This window comes from Mauremys reevesii, linkage group 15 (assembly GCF_016161935.1).
Source record: "Mauremys reevesii isolate NIE-2019 linkage group 15, ASM1616193v1, whole genome shotgun sequence".
Classification (NCBI taxonomy): domain Eukaryota; kingdom Metazoa; phylum Chordata; order Testudines; family Geoemydidae; genus Mauremys; species Mauremys reevesii.
The window spans coordinates 23,935,858-23,959,103 of record NC_052637.1 but is presented as its reverse complement, the minus strand read 5'-3'; the positions used below and the strand labels follow the sequence as shown (position 1 = coordinate 23,959,103).

Here is a 23,246-nt window from a genome sequence, read left to right as displayed (position 1 = left end):
GCTTGGCGTTAATTTCAATGGGTGTATGTACCACAGCGAAACACCTTAGAAAAACCTTGATAGACAGACAGAGAGAAAGAGGGATAATTTAGTAGGGCCAGTGTGACGTGTTTGGTCATAGAGACCCCCCTTGGGACTGTCACCTGATGTGCTGAATTTACTTCTGAGCCCATTTTCCCTGCCGGCTTGGGACTCCAGAACCCTGTCTTCTTGAGCCAGACACACTAGCCTGCTGCAACACAGACCCAGGTCTGGGCCACGCTCCCAAAGCTACAGATTTTAACCAAAAACTGCTCAACAGGTCACCTATCTCCAGCACCCAGATGCCCAGTTCCCAATGGGATCCAAACCCCAGATACATCCCTTTTACTCTCTATAAAGCTTATACAGGGTAAACTCATAAATTGTCCGCCCTCTATAACACTGATAGAGAGATATGCACAGTTGTTTGCTCCCCCAGGTATTAATCACTTACTCTGGGTTTATCAGTAAACAAACGTGATTTTATTAAGCATAAAAAGTAGGATTTAAGTGGTTCCAAGTAATAACAGAACAAAGTAAGTTACCAAGCAAAATAAAACAAAACACGCAAGTCTAAGCCGAATACATTTAGAAACTGAGTTCAGGTAAATCTCACCCTCAGAGATGTTCCAATAAGCTTCTTTCACAGACTAGACTCCTTCCTAGCCTGGGCCCAATCCTTTCCCTGGTACAATCCTTGTTCATTCCAGCAGGGATTTTAGGTGAAAACTAGGGGTTTTCTCATGACTGGAAGCTCCCTTTGTTCTGTTCCACCCCCTTTTATATTTTTGGCACAAGGCGGGGATCTTTTGTCTTTCTGGGTCCCCACTCCTCCTTCTAAATGGAAAAGCCAGGTTCAAGATGGATTCCAGTATCAGGTGACATGGTCACATGTCACTGTGAGACCCCCTCCATTCTTCCAGGGCTGGCTGGCACATATACAGGAAAGCTTGCGGGTAAATAAACCATTTACAACCAATTGTCCTAGTCAATGGGACCCATCAAGATTCCAAACCACCATTAATGGCCCATACTTTGCATACTTACAATAGGACCTCAGATTTATACTTCATATTTCTAGCTTCAGATACAAGGATGATACATGCATACAAATGAGAGGAATATATTCAGTAGGTTATAACCTTTGTAAAGAGACCTTTTGCATGAAGCATATTCCAGTTACATCATATTTATATTCATAAGCATATTTCCAGAAAATATGATGGAGTGCAATGTCATAGCCAGTTTTCAATTTTCCATTCAAGGGGGTTTTCAACTAACAAAATTTTCCATGCATAGTGTCCGATTTCCGCAGAAATGTTTGACTTTTCATTGAAAAACCAAAACAGCCGAAAACCAAAATATTTCAAATTTGGGGATCCCACCACAGTGCCTTATGGGAGATGTAGTTTGGTTTCTTTGTCTCCTCATTCTCCTCTATGAGCTTGGCTCCCCTAGCTGGAATACATTTCCCATGATGCACCATGGACAGAGCTTCCCATGATGCAACTCCCCTCACCATAAGAGGAGACTGTGGTGCATCACAGGAGATGTAGTCTGACCAAGGAGCCAAAGCCATACTCAACCTGGATTCACCCTAATCTCTACCAGCATAAACCTGAAGACAGGAGTTCCAGGAAGAAAGTCTAGCAGGCAAAGGGAAGGGCTGCAGTAGAGGAAACCAACCTTTCCACACATCTGGTGGGCTTCATGAAGCCCCAACAATATCTTAAAGCTACTCTCACTGCTTAGCCTCCTGTGGGGTGAGTTTCCCCTCTACATGGGGGTCAGGGTGGGTGCAGGGAACTGTAATATAGAGATCCTTGCACCAGCTGCAGTGAATTTGACCCATAGCTGAACGAGGTTAATACTTTTCGAGAGCTGGTTGAAATTTTTCCTATCAAAACTTTGTTCCAGAAGAAAATTAGCTTTTGACTCCAAGAAAATGTTTGTGGATGGTATTTTTAAGGCAAACAAGGTTAGAAAACTGAAACCCCAAAAATGAACGATTTTATGATAAAAAAAATAAAAAATATTTGTTTTTGGCAGTTTCATCTCCACCCCCCGAAAAAAACAAAACAAAAATAAAACCAAACAGGTTTTGATGAAAAGCTGGAATTTTTAGGAAAAAAATACCCATTTTACAACTAGCTGTAATTTTTTCCTTGTTAAAAACAAAGCTCACCATCCAATTTATACCCCAGATACTGTCCTGCAATGCCAGCATGAGGGTCATTTAAGGGGTCAATAAGCATGAAAGATGGAAAGTTCCAGGGTGGGAGCATGTTTGCCCAACCTCTCCACGTTGTCATGATAAACACTGGTTTATTGGGATAACTGAACCTGAGACCAAATTCCAGTCCCACATGTGTGTCATGCTGCATAAGGAAGCTGGCAATGGCCTAATGACTGGAGTTTGAGTCACATTGAGATGGAAAGTGGTAACCAAGGTGTGACTGTGAAAGGAAGGTCACATATTGACCTGCAATCATTCAGTATCTCTCAAGCTGCTGGTTTATTACCTGTGACATTAAGCGAAGACCCACCCAGATGCAACGGTTATAGGCACTGACGTGGTGATAATTCCGTTTACAGGCCTCAGTTCACCAGAAAAATGCCTAGTTGCCTGAGGCATTGTTTTGCCGTGAGCTAATCCACTAGATGGGTGGAAGTGAATAATGCACCTGTATTTTATCCCTGATTCAAAAAGAAATGAAAACGGCAGTGCTTAAAATATTGTACTGAGACATCAGTGAGGCAAGGAAAGTCATCTTAGTCATAGGGGCTTTGAGAGAGATTCTCACCTACAGACCAGTTTATAAGGAATCCACTTTGAGAATAGACATTCGCTTGTTCCAACAGGAGAGTTGTCTTCTTTACTTCCATGTCCTAAAGTGAAGTGTAGAGATGCAGTGGGCTGCTAAACAGTTGCTGCATTTACCCCAGAAGTGGTTGCATTTCAGAGGTGAGCAAAGTGAGCCTCCATGTCTTTGAGTCCCCACATGATGAAAGGTTCTGTATTAATGCGAGGTATTATTTTAATGTATTTTATTATTGCGTATAGGTGGACCAAAGTCCCAAGGGATGTGGCAAAAGCTGAACAAAAGACTTTTTTCTTTTATAGAACACAAAAAAATGCACATTTCAGAGTAGACTAGGTTTCTTTCTACCAGATACTGCTGTCCCTTTTAAGACAGCATATGCTTTGGGAAACACTAGTTCACACTAGTAGCAGAACCATGCTATCTGCAAACAAGTTTAAATGCAGGACTCTAAGACAAGAGTGAGGTGGACTTTTCTCTGAGAACCATGTTCTAAGCCCATTCAATTGGCCCTCTTCTGCCCTGCATATTAAGAGACAATAGTGACAGCAGATTAAAACCAGACTCCATGGGCTTTAGCAGATGACTAGAGAGTACCCTACTACCCAGAAGTCCCTCATTTTATTAAGTTCCTTCTACAACATCCTATGGTCCACTCTGGTAGGCAGAAGACCCATAATTCTATGTGTTCAACCCTACCCCACATCTCCCTTTATTTATATTTTTAAACCTTTTCCTACCTAAGAATATAAACCAATAAACAGCTTGTTATAAAACAAATCTTTTCAAATTATTTACATTCATCTCCTTAAATCTCTTTGTGACTTGCACTCAACTCTGCTAATACTTTTGTTTTGTGATCAACACTGAACTTTTATTTTTACTGAGTTTTTATTTCAGTGTCTTTCTTTTATTTGACTTTAATCTTTCCCTCTTCCTTGGTTTCAGGCTTAGTCTCTCTCTTTTCTTTGAGTTTTTGTTTATTTTTCTTTCTTTGGCTTTGTGCTTAACCTTGGCTGATATCCTAGGGACATGTATGGTTGTAACCTCCTAAAACAAATTCAGATGTAATCTTCTGTACATTCAAAAGCATGCCAAGCAGCTGCACTCCCAATGAGCTCTGGAGATTCACCTATGATGATGTTAGTCTGTTTAGACAACTGCCACTTACTTGGCGGACATTTCTCCTCTGTTTGGCTAGAACACTATAGGTCTTTTCTTCTCCCTCATACTCTGTTGGGCATGGGACGCCATGCTGTAACACAAGAATGCTGCATTATAACAAGAGCCAGGCTAAATTTTTCAGCTGAAACGTCTTTTGGACCCAAAATACCCAGATTTGGGTATTAACAAATTCATGTCAATTTCGTTGAATTTTTTTCAACTTGGGGGGGGAGGAACCTTAAAAATAAAATTCCACCAAAATTGAAATGCTTTGATTTTTTTTATTCTAAACAAGTTTTTTATTCCAAATTTACTTCAATCTTATTCATAAAAATATTTTTAAAAGCTCAAAAATATTTTTCCCTTTTTCTGTCAAATGAAACTAATTATTCTCCCTCCCCCCCTCCCCCCCGCTAATTTCGGTTTGGCAAACATTTTGAATTTTTTTAAAATTTTGGAACAAAAATGATGTGTTGGGATTAATTTTTCAGAAATGCCAATGAACTGAAAAATCAGCTCTAGTTGGGATACCATGTTGTTACACAACAGTGCTGTGTCTTATAACATCATACATTCTTGACAGCATGGATGGGACCACATTACAGATCCACTACATGGTAGCTGGATATTGAGCACTATAAAAAACAACAACCATGTACAATAATAATAATACTGAAGATGAATACTAATAAAAATTAGTAATTTTAACTCTAATACATAGAGAGGCCACATAGGCCAAGCAGGTTCTAAATTGGCCTTGGGCTTTAGAATGTCGTCTGCTGCTGCTTCTTTCTTGTCACTTCCCTGTTCAGGGTCAGTGACTTTTATAGCCTTTTGGAACTCATGATTGTAGGCTGTCATGCAAATTGATCTCTCTAAGGTCCCCTAATATTTGTTCCATGTACCAAGTCTTTGGTCTCCCCCAGGGCTTAAATTACCATAGAGTATTTCCTGGAGCCCCCCATATCCCCTCTCAACATGTTATAAAAAATCCAGGGGGGTTGAAAGTATTTTCTGGAGCTCTGCTCCAGACAGCTCCATCTGAATTTAAGCCCTGGTCTCTCCCTTGGTCCTCTTCCATCCATAATCAGTGCAAAGGCCATGCTATCTATATAACTCTCAGTTCTCCACTGGACATGTTCACATGAGCATATCAATTAGACAAGCTTTACAGGTCAGCTGTTCACATCCACATCCTGAGTTTGAAATTAGTGTTTCCCTTCTCTGAGGTGAGCTGCCTACTGAAGCTACTGAACTCCACCTGTCCCAAGGCAGCCTGTTTTCACCTCAGCTTTCTCATCATAAGGCCTACATAACATTTTATAGAGGCAGCCTTGCCATCAGCTATCCCACTATGCCCTGCTGAGAGATGCCACCAGTTGGCCCATGACTGCTTATTGGATATTCATAGCAGTCCCACAGCGGCAGGACGTTCCCCTATCTGCCACCTGGGGGCGCACCTGGTGGGAGTTAGTTATTCCTTCACAGGGCCCCAGGGCTTAGAAAATCTGTAAAATTGTTAGAAAAGGGTTTAATCCCATTCACACTGGCACCACCCAAACTTTGTCATATAATGGGTGTTATAATGTAGTGCCACCATATTGTAATATATGTGATGTCAAGGGAGCCGTAGGCTAATTAGCATGGTAAAAGCTATGCCACAGTTTGGCTAGTACATTTCATAGGAAAGAATTCCCTGCCTGCACTGGTAAGGGGAAATCAAACCAGAGCAGAAGTATCCATGCGATCATGGCTAGGAGAGGAGGTGGGCCACTCAGTCAGGTATGAGACAGGGGTGGTCTGTACAATCAAGAATGGTAGGGGATGTGTCCAACACAAGTTTTTGGGCTCAGTACCATGGTAACTGGGTGAAATTCTCTGGCCTCTCACACAGGAAGTCAGACTAGACAATGGTCTCTTCTGGCCTTAAATGCTATAAATCAATGGCTGAGCACAGAAGGGGAGATATTTTATGTGATGGAGAATGGGTGGGGAGGTGTTTCGTGAGCAGAGCTGGTCAGAAAATGATTAAACTTTTTCACACACAGAAAAAAAGAAAGAATACAATTTACCAGGGTTTGGATTTTTTTTCTTTTTGGAAACTTTGAGATTTTTGACCAGCCTAAAAGATGATTGAAAAGCAGCAAAACATTTTTTCCACAGCCTTTTTCAAAATAATGCCAAACTGTTCGCAGTTTGAAGATTTCCAACCAGTGCTGTTTATGAGACTCTCTGTTAAGATGTGGTCCATGCTATGAACAGTTTTGATAGCTCCTGCATTAATTACATTCTCTTCCTGACAACAGAGAGATGCTGTGTTTCTCACCAGAGAAGTGCTGAGAAATCGTGAGGTTTTCCTCATTCTCTACCATGAAAACATCCTATTAAAGCCTCCCCTGGGAGTGGAGATGTGGACACACCAAAAGAGCAGAGCCTGGTGCTTTGCTTGTTCTTAGCCTGCCCCTGTAACCACTATACCAGGAGAAAGGGTGTTCTTGTGGTTGAAGAGGTCTGAGTTCTGGTCTAGGCGCTGCCACAGACTTGCTTGGGTCAGTGATGTCAGGACAAGATCTGAGCAAACCACACATTCAGATTTTTGACCCACAGCTTTGGTTTCTCCATATGAAATACCTCATGGTATGTTGTGAAGCTGGATTTACAACATCCTGTGGGGTATTCAGCTCTGTAAGCTGTTTGAGAACTCAGGTATGGCCACGTCACAGTGTTATTTTTCAAACCCATTGGGGAAAGACAAAAAAAGAAAGTCCAAATCTTTTCACCAAATTTTGTTTCCATTTTTTCACTAAAATTTTGTTTCCATTGAAATTTTCCAACGAGATCTGATGATCCATCTCGATGTGTAGAATAGTAAATATGGCAGGCGACCAGCTTGGCTTAACAGTGAAATCCTTGCTGATCTTAAACACAAAAAGGAAGCTTACAAGAAGTGGAAGATTGGACAAATGACCAGGGAGGAGTATAAAAATATTGCTCAGGCATGCAGGAGTGAAATCAGGAAGGCCAAATTACACTTGGAGTTGCAACTAGCAAGGGATGTTAAGAGCAACAAGAAGGGTTTAGGGTTTCTACAGGTATGTTAGCAACAAGGTCAGGGAAAGCGTGGGCCCCTTACTGAATGAGGGAGGCAACCCTGTGAGAGAGGATGTAGAAAAAGCTAATGTACAATGCTTTTTTTGCCTTGGTCTTCATGAACAAGGTCAGCTCCCAGACTGCTGCACTGGGCAGCACAGTATGGGGAGGAGGTAACCAGCCCTCTGTGGAGAAAGAAGTGGTTCAGGAATATTTAGAAAAGCTGGACAAGCCCAAGTCCATGGGGCCGGATGCGCTGCATCCGAGGGTGGTAAAGGAGTTGGCGGATGTGATTGCAGAGCCATTGGCCATTATCTTTGAAAACTCATGGCGATTCGGGGAGGTCCCGGATGACTAGAAAAAGGCTAATGTAGTGCCCCTCTTTAAAAAAGGGAAGGAGGAGGATCTGGGGAACTACAGGCCAGTCAGCTCATCTCAGTCCCTGGAAAAATCATGGAACAGGTCCTCAAGGAATCAATTTTGAAGCACTTCAAGGGGCTGAAAGTGATCAGGAACACTCAGCATGGATTCACCAAGGGCAAGTCATGCCTGACTAACCTAATTGCCTTCTATGTTGAGATAACCAGCTCTGTGGATGAGGGGAAAGCAGTGGACATGTTATTCCTTGACTTTAGCAAAGCATTTGACACGGTCTCCCACAGTATTCTTGCCAGCAAGTTAAAGTAGTATGGGCTGGATGAATGGACTATAAGGTAGACTGAAAGCTGGCTAGATCATCTGGCTCAATGGGTAGTGATCAATGGCTCCAGTCTAGTTGGCAGCCGGCATCAAGTGGAATGCCCCAAGGGTTGGTCCTGGGGCCAGTTTTGTTCAATATCTTCATTAATGATCTGGAGGATGGCGTGGGTTGCACCCTCAGCAAGTTTGCAGATGACACTAAACTGGGAGGTGTGGTAAATACACTGGAGGGTAGGGATAGGACACAGAGGGACCTAGACAAATTAGAGGATTGGGCCAAAAGAAATCTGATGAGGTTCAACAAGGACAAGTGCAGAGTCCTGAACTTAGGATGGAAGAATCCAGTGCACTGCTACAGACTAGGGACTGAATGGCTGGGCAGCAGTTCTGCAGAAAAGGACCTAGGGGTTACAATGGATGAGAAGATGGATATGAGTGAACAGTGTGCCCTTTTGCCAAGGCAGCTAACAACATTTTGGGCTGTATAAGTAGGAGCATTGCCAGCAGATCGAGGGATGTGATCATTCCCCTCTATTCAGCATTGGTGAGGCCTCATCTGGAGTACTGTGTCCAATTTTGGGCCCCACACTACAAGAAGGACGTGGAAAAACTGGAAAGAGTCTAGCGGAGGGCAACAAAAATGATTAGGAGGTTGGAGCACATGACTTATGAGGAGAGGCTGAGGGAACTGGGCTTATTTAATCTGCAGAAGAGAAGAATGAGGGGGGATTTGATAGCTGCTTTCAATTACCTGAAAGGGGTTTCCAAGAGGATGAATCTAGGCTGTTCTCAGTGGTAGCAGATGACAGAACAAGGAGTAATGGTCTCAAGTTGCAGTGGGGAAGGTCTAGGTTGGATATTAGGAAAAACTATATCACTAGGAGGGTGGTGAAGCACTGGAATGGGTTACCTAGGGAGGTGGTGGAATCTTCTTCCTTAGAGGTTTTAAGGTCAGGCTTGACAAAGCCCTGGCTGGGATGATTTAGTTGGGGATTGGTCCTGCTTTGAGCAGGGGGTTGGACCAGATGACCCCCTGAGGTCGCTTCCAACCCTGATATTCTATGATTCTATGATCTGGTTTCACCTGAAACACAAAAAGCTCTTAAACCAACCTTGTTAATGGACAGCTGGACAAAGCCCCCCATGGTCTCTTAAATGATACATGCCCTGCCCTTGCTGTTTGCTGAATTTGTGCTGCAGTGAATCCCAGATTAGGAGTCAAAGTCTTGATTTGGCCTGAGAGATGTTTAAGAATCAGCTACTCCCAAATGCACTGATTACAGCCAGCCTCCCTGCTCCATGATCTTTACACTCGTTATACTTCTTGGCAGTGTGAAGGAATATTCTCCTGGCTTGGCATGGTTGCAGAGCACCAAAGAGCTGTTTCATTTGGTTGTTATTGTTCTGATGGGTGCTAACAACCTATTTGCTTTGCTCAGGTTAACGATCAGGGCCCTGTTGCCTCTTTGGATTGAGAAGTTCAACTTTTAGTACATCTGTGGAAAGGCTTAAATTACAAACAAGAGCCCACACCCACAAGTGACGGCCAAAACAAATGATTGTCTTAGTTAAACGGGCTCCCCACAGGAGACATGATTTGTGAAAGAAAATCAAAGCGAAGAAGCCTTGAGCATGGTGTTCTAGTCGTATGGTAAAAGGGAATCTCAAAGTAAACCCAAATAAAGGGATAAAAGCATCTTTAACCACACATGTACACCAAGAAAAATGTCCAAAGACACACGCACTCCCCAAATGAGGTCTCCTTGTATTTCCTCAAGAGTTTTATTAGGACAGCTGTAATACATTTGATTCTACAATGGACTCTACCGTGGAATTAGAGAGACAGGGTGGGGGTGGTGATATCTTTTATTGGACCAGCTTTGGTTGGTGAGAGAGAGAAGCTTTCGAATTTACATGGCGCTCTTCTTCAGGTCTCCCACGGAAGGTCATTTTTGTGTAAGTTAAAATGGAGCTGATCCAACCTCCACTGAAGTTCAATGGGAGCCTTTCCATTGACTTTAGTGGGCATTGTGTCACGTTGCACTGGGCATCAAGCATATCATGATTTTAATGGGAAAAAAATCCAGGACTGTTGACATTTGTGCTGCCAAGTTGAAGCACGGGCTAAGGAAACGTTACAGCGGCTGCAAATCTCCAGTTAAGAGACATTTCAGTTTTCAGCAGCTTGAGGAGCTGCCTGCATTTCACACATATAAGGGCCGGTTCTTTTATGTTTCGTACTGACATTTCATGGGCAGTTTGTGTTCATTGTTTTCCCCTCTTGCCCTCCTTTCACTGCAGCTGCTGTTGGTGGTGCTGTCTGTGTGGCTGTGACTAGCAGGGCACTGTGACGCGAAAGGGACAGATCTTACAATCCTAGGGCAAGAGGCGTGCTGTGCCATGGAATGCTCAGCCCAGGCAATCTAACCTACCCTTGCACCCTCCTGAGGCTGGACCACTTTGGAGAACCAGGGACCCACTGTTACTTAGACTGCCTTGAGGGCACTGTCTAAATTATCGCAGCCAGTCCTCACCTGCTTATGGGCAAAAGTGTGGCCTGGATTCTCCACGGCACCACAATCTACTTCTCTCCCCTAGACATAACTCTGCCATAACCAGCCAGGCCCCCGGCTATCTTCCTCAGTTCCTGCTGCGTGGATTCTCCCCAGACAGATTTTAGAACCCCTTTATGTCGTGCTGGCTCCTTTATTCAGCATAAAGGGGCCTACGCAGGAGAGAGAATCACACATATAGAATGTAGAGAGGGGAAATCCCCCGTTAATCATTCAGCCTGCCTCTTTGCAAACACAGGATTGCTCCCTGCAGTTCATTTCCCAGAGTTTGTGCCTTTCCTCCAAAAAAATGGCTTTGCAAACTACAGCTGTGCTACACAGCAATCACATGCCCCAGAAATAAAATGCAGACACCTCTGGGATGGAATGCAGCAGCTGTTTAACCATACACAGCAACCTTAGTTTGGAGCCAGAGGAGAGGACAGCAGAAAGTTAGCCAGTACAAAAAGGGAAAGTTAGCATTGGAATTTGGTCAGAAAACTGGGCTTAACAACTCTACTCTTCCAAAAAAGTGTGCTGGAATCTTTAATGTCCTCAAGTGGGCAGGACCCAGATTCTTTATCTCCTCTGAAAGATATACCTTTAATAGAATAGCACCCCCTAGCTCCTTGCTGAGGAATTGGTTCAATAAGGAGACAGAAAAACTGGTTTCAGAGTAGCAGCCGTGTTAATCTGTATCTGCAAAAAAGAACAGGAGTACTTGTGGCACCTTAGAGACTAACAAATTTATTTCAGCATGAGCTTTCGTGAGCTACAGCTCACTTCTTCAGGTGCCACAAGTACTCCTGTTCTTTTTTCAGAAAAACTGCTGGCTACAGCACTTCCGGAAGCATCCCAGGTTCTCTTTGGAAATGTCCCATGCAAGTATTAACCAGGCTCAGCCCTGCCTTGTGTAGGCAGCCGAGATCTGCTGAGATCCCACAGCCCAAGGCATTTTTAAAAATAAGATAAAAACCATGAGTGGGACACAATGGAACTCGTTCCACTGACAACAAAAGGGAAAAACTGGGAATTAAAAAATCTCTCTCTCTCTGCAGGTAGCCTAGTCAGGGGAAGCCAAAGCCAAGTCCCTTGAGCGCTAGAGCGCTTGTGGTTCAATTTCACAACCCTTTGGCTCTCCTTTCACCAACACGTCATATGACTATAAGCCTGTTGCTCAGTCAAGACCCAAACGGGAACAGCGTTTGGGGCTGAAACCCAGCGTGATGGACAGGAGGAGAATGCCTGAGACAGGAAGTATGAAATGGAGGTGGGATTTCTTTAGCATCAGTGATGGTTTACATGGCCTCAGAATCATGACTCTTCATTTCTGATGTTTTGACTGACAACTATCAAATATGAAACCAGACTGGTGGTCTCGATTCTCCCCTGCCCTGCACTTTGGGTCATCGTTTACACCACCGAGGGCAGAGTGGGTGCAAAATGCTGCCAAGTCAGAACCTTCCACTCACTTATTTGCATTCTACATGCTACCATTGCTCACCAGAGTATACCAGATGTTCCATGTGCTACATAGTATTCCAGATGTTACTATGTTACCAAGATAATCAGGTTACCAACGTATTCCAGGAGCTATCATTGCTATCAGGATATGCTAGACGTTACTATTGTTACTAAGGTATTCCAGGTGCTACCAGTACTTCCTGACAATTTAAAAAGATTCTGTCTGTAAGTATTGCACATGCTTAAGTTGCCTGAATATCTAGATACCATCTGCGTTATGTGAATATTTTCAGATGTATGGACTCTGTGCAGGAGCGCCGCCAGCTTTTTTGGCGCCCTAGGTGGCGGAAGGTCCCGCCCCTGAAATGGCGTCCCCAACAGATGCAGCGGTGGAAGATCCTGCCCCCGAAATACCGACGACGACCAGGGCGGCCAAAGATCCGGCCGCCACGTCGCCGCCCCCCTAAATGTTAGTGTCCTAGGCGACTGCCTAGGTCACCTAATGGGTTGCGCCGGCCCTGACTCTGTGCAGGTTCCTCTGTGCTGGAAGACATGATTCAAGAGTCGCCAGGTCAGTAATTCCCAGGCAGAGGGAGGTATTCACATGTCATGGGAAACACACAAGTATGTGTAGGTTAACAGGATGGTGAAAAACAAGGTCCATTTTAAGGCTTGCTTCCAGTCAGGGCACCCATAAGTGGCAGGGTCCATGCATATCCAGGGCCCGACTGGAGGGTAAATTACTGCCACAAAATATATAGTGTGGATTTCGTAATATTACCCAGGGCCGGCTTTATGAACTGCAGGGCCCGATTTGAATACCCGGCGGCGAGGGGAGGGGAGTTCTGTATGTGTCACCGGCCTTTACAGCAAGACTCAAGATATGCAGAGCTGGATTTCCCAGATGCAAGCTGGGGCGAAAGATTACAAAGCAGCGTGTCATTTGTCCTACTCACGGCAGGCAGATAAATCCTAGGCTGCCAGTCATGTGGTTTCACTTCATAGTGCAGTGACATAAACAGAGATGCCACAGGCAGGAACAGCCATCGAAAGTGCCAGGGAGGTTAAAGACAGTAAGCACTGTGTGTATCAAAACAGGCCTGTGTCCCCAGTTGTTCTCTACATGGCGAGCTCCCAGATCTTGGCCATGCTCCCGACCCCACTCCGGAAGGTCACATCTCTAGTGGCCCAAGTGGATGACAGTTACGTTCAAACCACACGATTAGCGGGCTGGTATTTTGTGAGGTTCTGACTGAGTGACCGTACTGGCAGGATGCAGCTGCAACAACAGCTGCCAGCAAAGTACAAATTGTGCTCCATGGCCATCCCCAGTAGATTACACTGTGACCACGGAGGGAGCAAAGAGGGCTTGCAATGGCGAAATGAGAAAATCTGATGCCCCAGCACTTCCATTTTCTGCCAGCCCAGGAAGGAGCGAGGGACAGGACCTTGGAATGATGCCGGGGTCTCCCTTCTGGCAGGGCACTAACCACAGGGCCACAAGGGGAGTTTCAGACTCAGGGAATCCCCTCCCACCTCTAGCACAATAGAAGACAGTATTGTGCAGTGGATAGATCACTGCATGGGGACTCGGAAGATCAGGACTCTACTCCTATCTGGGCCACTCATGTGCTGTGCAACCTTAAGCAACTTCTTTCACCTCCCCGTGCCTGTTTCCCCTCCCGCATTTCATCCATTTAGACCACAGGCTCTTTGAGACAGGGGCTCCCTCTTATCAAGCCAAGGTACAGCGCCAACACAATGGGGGCCCAAACTTGACCGGGCCTCTAGCTGTTCCTGTAATGCCAATATGCAGGAATTAATGATACTACAGTGTGGCACTTTCATTGCTCTTTGGAAGCCATAACTCAGGTTCCTGTATTCTCCGTCAGCAGCTGTAATACACAGAGACACCTCTCCCACTGGAGGGCATGCTTCCTTCTTAGGTGCCACCACCATCGCTGCTCCTGTATAGGCAGCAGATCATTGCCTCTAATCAAATGAACTCTAAAGCCCACTGGGGATTGCAGAATGCTGTTGGGACCAATGGGAGTTTGCAGGATGGTGTGATTCGAAGGGCTTCACGCTGTCCTCTCCTCCCTCACTGATTCCTTCCTTTAAATCTGCACATGCTCCCCAGGCTAGGCAAATATCAGCTGACAGTAGGAGGGAAAGACTTTAAAAGTTGTTTGGAAGCTGGTGGAAGAAAACATCTCCTGTAGGCACAGACCTCTTCTGCACAAGGCCAGGCCTCAAGCAGAGCTGCCAGGGGGGTACTGCGGGAAATGGCCACAGAGAAAGGTTGAGGGCCACGAATATATTGTACTTGAAGATTAGTTTTTAAAATGGTGCATACACAGTCACTCTCAAACACCCCCCCACACACACATCCTACCCTAGTCATTCCCTTTGACCCCCACACTTTGTCACCCTCCTGCAGCTCAAACCCACCCCAACATGTACATCAAACCCCCTACTTCTCCGCCCTGCATTTGTCAATTACATGAAACTTCCTTTTAATGAACTCCGAGAACTAAGCTGTGGTTTTAGTTGGTGTCAGGCTTTTTATAGTTTCCAGTGAGAACAGAATGGTGCCGGGGTGATGCAACCACAACGTCACAGGTTCAACTCAGCTTCAGTCAGCGGAAAAAAACATGTATATTTGCTGTGGTCAATCCTACAAGTGCAAACCTGCCATAGACAGGGGTTGGGTTAAGTATTTCCCTGTGGATGGGCCACAAAGACACACCCCGCATGACACAGAAGCCAAGCTTTGTGCTGTAACAGTGGAGCACTGATGGCATGTCGTGTTGCAGACGAGTGCACTCACCAGACATGTCCCCGATGGCTGGGCATGGCGTAACAGCTCTTTCCTCTCTAGTGCCTCCTGCTGACAGTCACTCTGGCCCTGCAGTGAACTCTCTCTTCCTGCGACTTGGCCCTCCAGCCAAGTCACATTTTAATTTCACCCCTTTTGGAGTAACACAGTTCAACACAATAATAGTCTCAATCCTTACGTCTGGTCTTCTGTCTTCAGCTCAAGGCCCTGTGGTCCTTATATCCCTCCACTAAGGGAGTTTCAGCTGTCCATATCCTTTTCTCAGGGGCGTCATGCCACCTTCCCAGCAGCTGGGAGGGGAACCCAGGCCCTTCCTCTGCACAGGGTTCCAGTCCAGAGACTCTGTAATGAGCAACCAAGATCTGCTCCCTCAGACTCCTTGCAACGGCCTCCCTGGACTTCCACCTACCAACCACAAGCCATCCCCCAGGGCTTTTGAAAGTGGCTCCCTGCACTGGTCCACTCCCTGAGGCCCCCTGCATGAGAGTCCTACCCTTGCAGAGCACCTCCAAAATCACCTTCCACTCTTAGGTTCAGCCTTCCCTGGTGGAGCTGTTTCTTCTCCTGGTCTCGGGGCCACCACAAAAGCCTTCTTTCTACCTGGCCAGTTCTGCCACAGCCTCTCTACATCCTGAGAGGGGTTGCAATGTTCCTTTCCCTCTCTTCCTGCTGCCCCCTTCTGCTTCAGACTTCCTGCCTTTATAGCACCACCCAGCTCCTGCCCAGCTGGACTTCTTCTTTAATTAGTCCTGGCCCGCCTTCCAGGTGCCATCGAGTGGCCTAACTGGGCTCTCTTGCTCCAATTCACTTTTTCCAAGTGAGGATGGGGTTACACTCCATCATCCATCTTTTATTTTAAGGTAATTTAAACCAACCTGTGGACACCATACTCCCATTGGTAAGCAATTGCTCACTCAGGTAGTTCCCCGTGGTCTACTCCAACCTTGAGTCGATATTTACCAGCCACTGGGATGACTGTGAGAATAACTCCTCACCAGTGCAAGTAATGGGCTCACAATAGGGCCCCTCACAGTAATACTGTATATTTTTAAGTAGTTGTTCTCTGCGTCATTCTTTATATTGGATTAATAGAGCATGTTCATGTTTGCTAAATCAACATGCATCAATTATTAAGAAAAATCAAGACAGACCTAATTCAGAACATAGGATCCAAACTCTGGTCCCTTCATTCTGGGGAACTTTGGATTTGAAACCAAATTTCCCAGCTTGGGTCCATCTCTGCTTTATCGGGGTTTGCAGTGGAAATCCTGGAGGCCTCAGGTCCAGTCCTGCCTGAGTGAAAAAACAAACTTGGTGGATCTTTATTTGCACACATCATAAAATGACCACACATCTGGCAATCTCTATTCATGAGCAAACCAGGACAGGAATAGCAGGATATGCTGTAGGTCAGGACCTTTTAAGATATGGTTCCTGGGTGGCAAGTTGGGTGTTTTAATTTGACTGAAAGACTAAACTGAGATATTTATTTTGAGTAAGATTTTTCAAAAAATACTTAAGTCACTTGGGAGGCTAGGTCCCATTTTCAAAAGTGATTTGGGCTCTCAGAAGCTTAAATCATATTGACTTTTCTGTGTTTAGAGTGAGTGGATGGGAGGTGCAAGTGATCACGGACCTGGCAAAAATATATAGGTTTTTAAAATTGAGCCAGGTCACCAAGGTGTGCACTTTAACGACTATTTTAGCAAAACTGCTACTCCCAGATTCTGATAGACCCCCACCCCCCCCCAGTACCGCCACTTTTTTCAGACTGCGTTAAGCACTGTGACTAACAATGACACTTAGGCTCCTAAGTGCCTATATCACTTTTGAAAATAGGATGCAAGTTCCTAAATCACATAGGCACTTTTGAAAATGGCATCCCTAGTGTACTATAGAAACATGTAATAGCTCCTCCTCTCTTTCTTCCATAAAGATCCCTCTAATTCCCTAGTATATATTGACCTGGTGTCAAAACCACATAGGCTTACGGGCTGAGATTTTCAAAGCTACCTAAGAGATTTAGACACACACTTCCATGTCTATATCCCAGCAACAAGGACCCCTATACCAGGCAAGGTCTGCTACTTTAGAGCTCCAGCTTCTTCCTTGGGCTTCCTTCCTCTTGTGGCCTGCTTCTAGGCTGTCTTCAGGCCTCAGAGGAACAGTAACTAAGGCCTGGTCTACACTAGGACCTTAAATCGAATTTAGCAGCGTTAATTCGAACTAATCGCTCAACCGTCCACACCAGGAAGCCATTTAATTCGAACTAGGGGGCTCCTTAGTTCGAATTTGGTACTCCACCCCGACAGGTGGAGTAACGCTAAATTCGCACTTGCTAGCTCGAATTAGGCTAGGTGTGGATGCAAATCGAACTTAGTAGCTCCGGGAGCTATCCCACACTGCACCACTCTGTTGACGCTCTGGACAGCAGTCCGAGCTTGGATTTTCTGAGCAGCCACACAGGAAATGACCCGGGAAAATTTGAATTCCTTTTCCTGTCTGGACAGTTAGAATCTCATTTCTTGCTTTGACATCGGGGCGAGCTCCGCGGCACCTGCAACGATGCAGAGCTCTCCAGCAGAGGAGTCAGCCCAATTGAAGAATAGAAAGAGATCCCCAGCATGGACAGACCGGGAAGTCCAGGATCTGATCGCTGTGTGGGGCGAGGAGTCTGTGCTGTCGGAGCTGCGCTCCAACAAGCGTAATGCAAAGACCTTCGAGAAGGTCTCCCAAGCCATGACACAGAAAGGATACAGCCGGGATGCGATGCAGTGCCGCGTGAAAGTCAAGGACCTGAGGCAAGGGTATCAAAAAGTCAGAGCGGCAAACGGACGCTCCGGAGCACAGCCCCAGACATGCCGCTTCTACGAGGCACTGCATGCCATTCTCGGTGGGTCTGCCACCACTGTCCCACCAGTGACCGTGGACTCAGTGGATGGCATAGTGAACCAGGACAGTTCCTCCTCGATGTTCGCTGATGGTGAAGATGACGAAGGGTCCGTGGAGGAAGGCGCAGGCGACAGCGAACACAATGCCGCTTTCCCTGACAGCCAGGATCTCTTCCTCACCCTCACAGAGATCCCCTACCAACCCTCCCCGGCCGTGAACCCGGACTCAGAGTCAGGGGAAGGATCAGGCGGTAAGTCGTATAAACAAGAAAACATTTATTTGTACGAAAACATGTATACAAAAAATAGAAATTCTATATCTAAATACTATATCTAAAAGTTTTTAATGGGAAACTATACGAACAGTAGGTCCACACAGATTGGGATGGAACAATAGTCCTCCATGGACAATTCCACAAATTCGTTAAAAAGTTCCTCAAATACCCTCCGCAGGAGGTTTCTAGGAAGAGGTGCCTTATTTGGTCCTCCGGTGAAGCACACTCTTCCACGCCACGACATCCGTAGATACAGGGGAACCATCGCCTCAACCAGCATGGCCGCGTAGGGTCCCGGTCGGTGAAGTGCTTCCCTTAACATCCTGTCTTTCTGTACTTGAGAGACCCGCCTCAGGGTAATCTCGTTCATGAAGTGCTGCATCTAATTAGGGCAATTAGCGAATAGTTACTGTTCTTAATGGTTTACTTATACTTTGCATAACAAAGCCCCTCGCTTAGCAGCCACGTGCTGTAGGCCACAGAGGAAAACCATACATTGATCTTTCCCCTGCAGTGTCGGGAGTGGCTGGAAAAGGGTCATAGTATCTGATTTCCAGATTGCCTTTAGCAGGAGGGCACAGCTATCCGTTAACTGATAAGCATAATGTACTGTAAGGCTTACCAGGACTGTCTGCTAGACGGATTCAGCTATCTCTCCCGACTTCTCCGCTCTCCTGTGCAATGCCGCAGCCAATCAGAGCGTAGCCCAAAATGTCGTGCTTCTCTTGAGACCATGTGAGACTTGTTGCCCGGTACGGTCTTGTTCATAGAAATTGACTAGACGGTGTTCACTGTTCGCAAAAATGTATCTGTTCAAGGAAATCACTAACTTTCCCCATCACACAGCTTCGGCTCTTTCCCGGACTGCCCCGGCATCCCCCTCGCAGAGACTGGCAATGATTAGACGGCGAAAGAAGAAGACTAGGGACGAGATGTTTGCTGAACTGATGGCCTGCTCCCGAGCAGAGGCTGCAGAGCAGAAACACTGGAGGGAGACCCTATGTGAGCAGCATCGCACACTCATGGAACGTGAGGATAGGTGGCGGCAGGAAGACCAGCAGACCACCCAAACGCTGCTTGGTCTCATGAAGGAACAAACGGACACGCTTCGTCGCCTTGTTGATGTCCTGCAGGACCGCAGGCTGGAGGACAGGGCCCCCCTGCAGTGTCTCTGCAATCGCCCTCTCCCGCCAAGAAGTCCTGGCCCCCGCTCACCCAAAAGTACAAGACGGAGGGGCGGTAGGGGCCGTGAGAACTGTCACTGAACCAGAGCAGAGCGACCGTGTACCCCGCACTTCTCATGTTAGAAATTTGTAGAAGTGCTTCCCTTATAGGCTCAGCCAGTCCCAAATCCAAGGTTCATCCCCCTACTGTTTATTAGATTAATAAAAGATGTTTGCTGTTAATCACTGTTTCGGTCATGTCTTTCCTGTGAGAGGATTTTTCGGTGTATGGGGTGGACAGGGGTTTCATACTTGCACGGTATAGCCTACAGTACCAGGGTACAGACTTGGGGAAAGGATCAACTGCGGGGCACACACACACTGCAGTCAGTAGGCACCAGGGTCATTCTGTGTTGTGTATGCTGCCCCTGGTTATTCCGTAATGTGTATGCTTGTCCCGGGTCCTAGCGCCTGCCACGCCATTAATGTAAAGGCAGGCTGCCCTTACCATGCACTTCCAACGGATCAACGAGCCTATCCGCTGCCCTGGGCCCCAACAAGAGCCTTCATCCACGGACAGATACTCACCCTTCTCCCACACCCATCACCCCTTCCTACGCACAAACCCGCAGCCCACTGCCGTCATCCAAACCCCTATGCAAAGAAGGCACCACTCGCCCCTTCCTGCAAACCCTCCCCTTCATGCAGAACCACTTTCAGCCGTCCCCCACCCCAGAGACCTATGTAGGAGCAGGAGGATGTCAGTCCTCTATGGAGAAAGCGGTCTGTACGTCAGTGCACACCGTGCCCAGCACAGTATGCGTCCATGTTTCAACACCAGAACAGAAATGCAAAGTAAAACAAAGATTTATTAATAATGAGTGTAACAATTACTTTGCTTTAAAACGTGCTTTGGAAGTGGGGGAAACTTGAAGAACGCGGCATGTAGCCGCAGATCGAAATCGACACAAACAGACACAGGCCCAGGGTCAGTTTCTCTTGAAAGCAAGTGGAGAGTCATAGGTTACCCTGCTCTCCGAGGAAACTTGCTTTCAAAGCCTCCCGGATACACAGCGCTTCCCGCTGGGATATTCTCTCGGCACGGGTGTCTGGCTGAGCATAAACTGCAGCCAGGCAATTTGCCTCAACCTCCCATCCGGACAAAAAGGCCTCGCCCTTGCTCTCACACAGATTGTGCAGCATACAGCAAGCAGCAATAACTACGGGGATATTCTTTTCGCTGATGTCCGAGCGAGTCAGTAAGGTCCGCCATCTCCCCTTGAGACGTCCGAAAGCACACTCCACCACCATTCTGCACTTGCTCAGCCGGTAGTTGAAGAGTTCCTTCTCTCTGTCCAGGGCGCCTGTATAGGGCTTCATGAGCCAGGGCATTAGCGGGTAGGCTGGGTCCCCGAGGATCACTGTAGGCATCTGCACATCCCCAACCGTTATTTTGTGGTCCGGGAAGAAAGTACCTGCCCGGAGGAGTCTAAAGAGACCAGAGCTCCTGAACACACGCGCGTCATGAACCTTGCCCGCCCACCCGACGTTGATGTTGGTAAAACGTCCCCTATGGTCCACCAGTCCTTGCAGCACCATGGAAAAGTAGCCCTTTCGGTTAATGTACTCGCTGGCCTGGTGGGCTGGTGCCAGGATAGGGATGTGAGTCCCATCTATAGCCCCACCGCAGTTTGGGAATCCCATCGCGGCGAAGCCGTCTATGATGACCTGAACGTTTCCCAGGTTCACTACCTTTGAGAGCAGTTGCTCAACGATTGTGTGGGCTACTTGAATCACAGCAACCCCCACGGTAGATTTGCCCACGCCAAAGTGGTTCGCTACTGACCGGTAGCTGTCTGGCGTGGCAAGTTTCCAGAGGGCTATGGCCACTCGCTTCTGCACACTCAGGGCTGCTCGCATCCGGGTGTCCTGGCACTTCAGGGCAGGGGCCAGCAAGTCACAGAGTTCAAGGAAAGTGCCCTTACGCATCCTGAAGTTTCGCAGCTACTCTGTTTCATCCCAGACCTGCAGCACTATGCGGTCCCACCAGTCCGTGCTTGTTTCCCAGGCCCAGAATCGCTGTTCCACACCATGAACGTGACCCATTGCCACCATGATCTCCACTGCCCGGCGTACCCTGGTTTCTGAGAGGTCTGTGCCACTCTCCTCACCGCGCTGCCGGAGCCTCCTCGCCCGGTTTCTCAGCATCTGACTGTGGAAGAGGTGGACGATAAGGTGCGAGGAGTTGACAACGGCCATAAGTGCAGCGATGATCGCAGCGGGCTCCATGCTCGCAGTGCTGTGGCGTCCGCGCTGTAACCGACCAGACAAGGGCGTGAACAGATTTCCCGCCGGCGCTTTCAAGGAAGAGAGGGAGGGCGTGATTGACGGTTCAATGACGACACTAACCCAAAACCACCCTCGACACATTTTTTCCCCCAGCAGGCATTGCGAGCTCTACCCAGCATTCCAATGGGCAGCGGGGACTGCGGGAACTGTGGGATAGCTTCCCACAGTGCACCGCTTCCAAAGTCGACGCTGGCCCCGTGAATGTGGACTCAGAAGTTCGAATTTGTGTATTTAGTATGGATACACAAATTCGACTTCATAAGGTCGAATCCACAAATTCGACTTAAGTAGATTTGAAATAGTCCTGTAGTGTAGACAAGGCCTAAGGAAAGGCACAACACAACACAAAAATAGTCCAAACACATCTCTGGGCTCCCTCCCTTCAGGGACTCCTGACAAGCCATAGTGGGCTCAGTGTCCTGACATGCAGGGTTCCCAGGAGCAATCTGTCAGCATCTTCCTCCACAATGCTCCTCCCTGGAAGCTAGTCTGGAGAGGTCTGACCCCCTCCCAGGTCTCACCCTTGTAAATTTGGCTTCTCCTTAGTCAGTATCCTTCTACAAGACCAGTATGCCTCGTAGATGCAGCGGGACAGGGCTGCCTGAGCCCAACACTGCTCTAAAACCCCTTCCTGCCTGGTGTGGGGTACGTATACCTCATCACAATGGTGCTTACATTCTATTCAAACCAGAATAAAGTAAGAAGATTTCTTAGGAAGAAAACAGAATAATAGGGGAAGGGTGGAGAGTAAATTATACACATTGCCTAGGTATTATGGGGATAGCAGCACGAGAGAACTAAAACAAGATTCAGTCCCACAAAAGACACAGTTGGATTTCATCTGCCAACAGCTGGATTGCTCCATTTCCAGCTTTTGCAACTAGGAACCCTAGTCAGGTTAACTTCACCCTGGTAAATTCCTCTTCCACTTCTAATGTTTCCACATTGCTCTGTTGTGCTATGAAAACAGGAAAATCCTCCCCTTATCTGATTCCTGCTTGGCTGCTGTTCTAAACCCACACAGAGGGGATCGGTTTCTCTCCGATGAGGCTATGGGATTTCTCTCGCTGAGCCTTCCCTCTCTGTGTGCTCTCTAATCTCCTCAAAGTTGCTTTTGGCTTGTTAGACACATTTTTCCTCTCACTGATTTTTAACCCTACATTTTGCATTTCCACCAGATTCTCCCTACTCCGCCTTCTTCAGTGAAGCAAAATCCCTTTACTGCTTGAAAGCAAGCAGCAGATCCAACCTACAGGGGGAGGGGAGGCTTATAAATAATTAAGTCTGCATCCCCAGCATGTCCCTTAACCCTTTGCCCCATCACCCACTGCAGCTCCAACCTAAATTCCCTGAACATTTACTTCTCCCACTCTTGTACCTGTGACTCCAAGACAGGATCAGAGCAGGATGAAGCCATTTTCATTGGCTTGAACGCAAGCCTGCTGCATTGCCTGTGTCCCCAAGGAAGTCCCTTTGCAGTAAAACAAATGCCGCCAGTTACAGGGTCAAAATAGCCATTGTAATCAAGGAGCTTAAACATCACTCCTGCAATCCAATCCACTGAGCAGATCTCTGCACCGCTGCAGAGCCTGACTGACTTCAGTGGGACGCCAGGAAGTCACCAGGGCCAGGCTGCAGTAGGAGCAAGGCCTTAATGTTCTAGCACATTTCCCTCAGAGGAGCAAGTCGTCCCTTAGGGACTATCAGACAGACTGCTGGGTGAAGCAAAAGGGGGCAGGACTTAAAGCCAAACTAAAAGAGGCAGCTGCTCATCCCCTGTTGTACCCTCCTGTAGAGACATTGAGTTTGCTCATTCATTAATGCTACTGCTGGAGTCCAAGGGCGAAGGGCCCAATTCTGATCACATTTATACTAGTAAGGGTCAGGAAACGCCACTGAAACCTACAAAATTACCCT

The 23,246-nt window shown here is 46.9% G+C and overlaps 1 long non-coding RNA gene across 1 annotated transcript; it reads right to left on the bottom strand.

Annotated features, from left to right (window-relative positions):
- Window positions 1–2,747: 2,747 nt before the first annotated feature.
- LOC120382841 lies at window positions 2,748–22,803 on the bottom strand. The gene is made up of 3 exons (XR_005588252.1): window positions 22,708–22,803; window positions 15,803–15,944; window positions 2,748–3,036 (listed from the first exon to the last, which is right to left on the bottom strand). It is a non-coding gene; the product is annotated as an uncharacterized LOC120382841 (long non-coding RNA).
- Window positions 22,804–23,246: the final 443 nt, after the last annotated feature.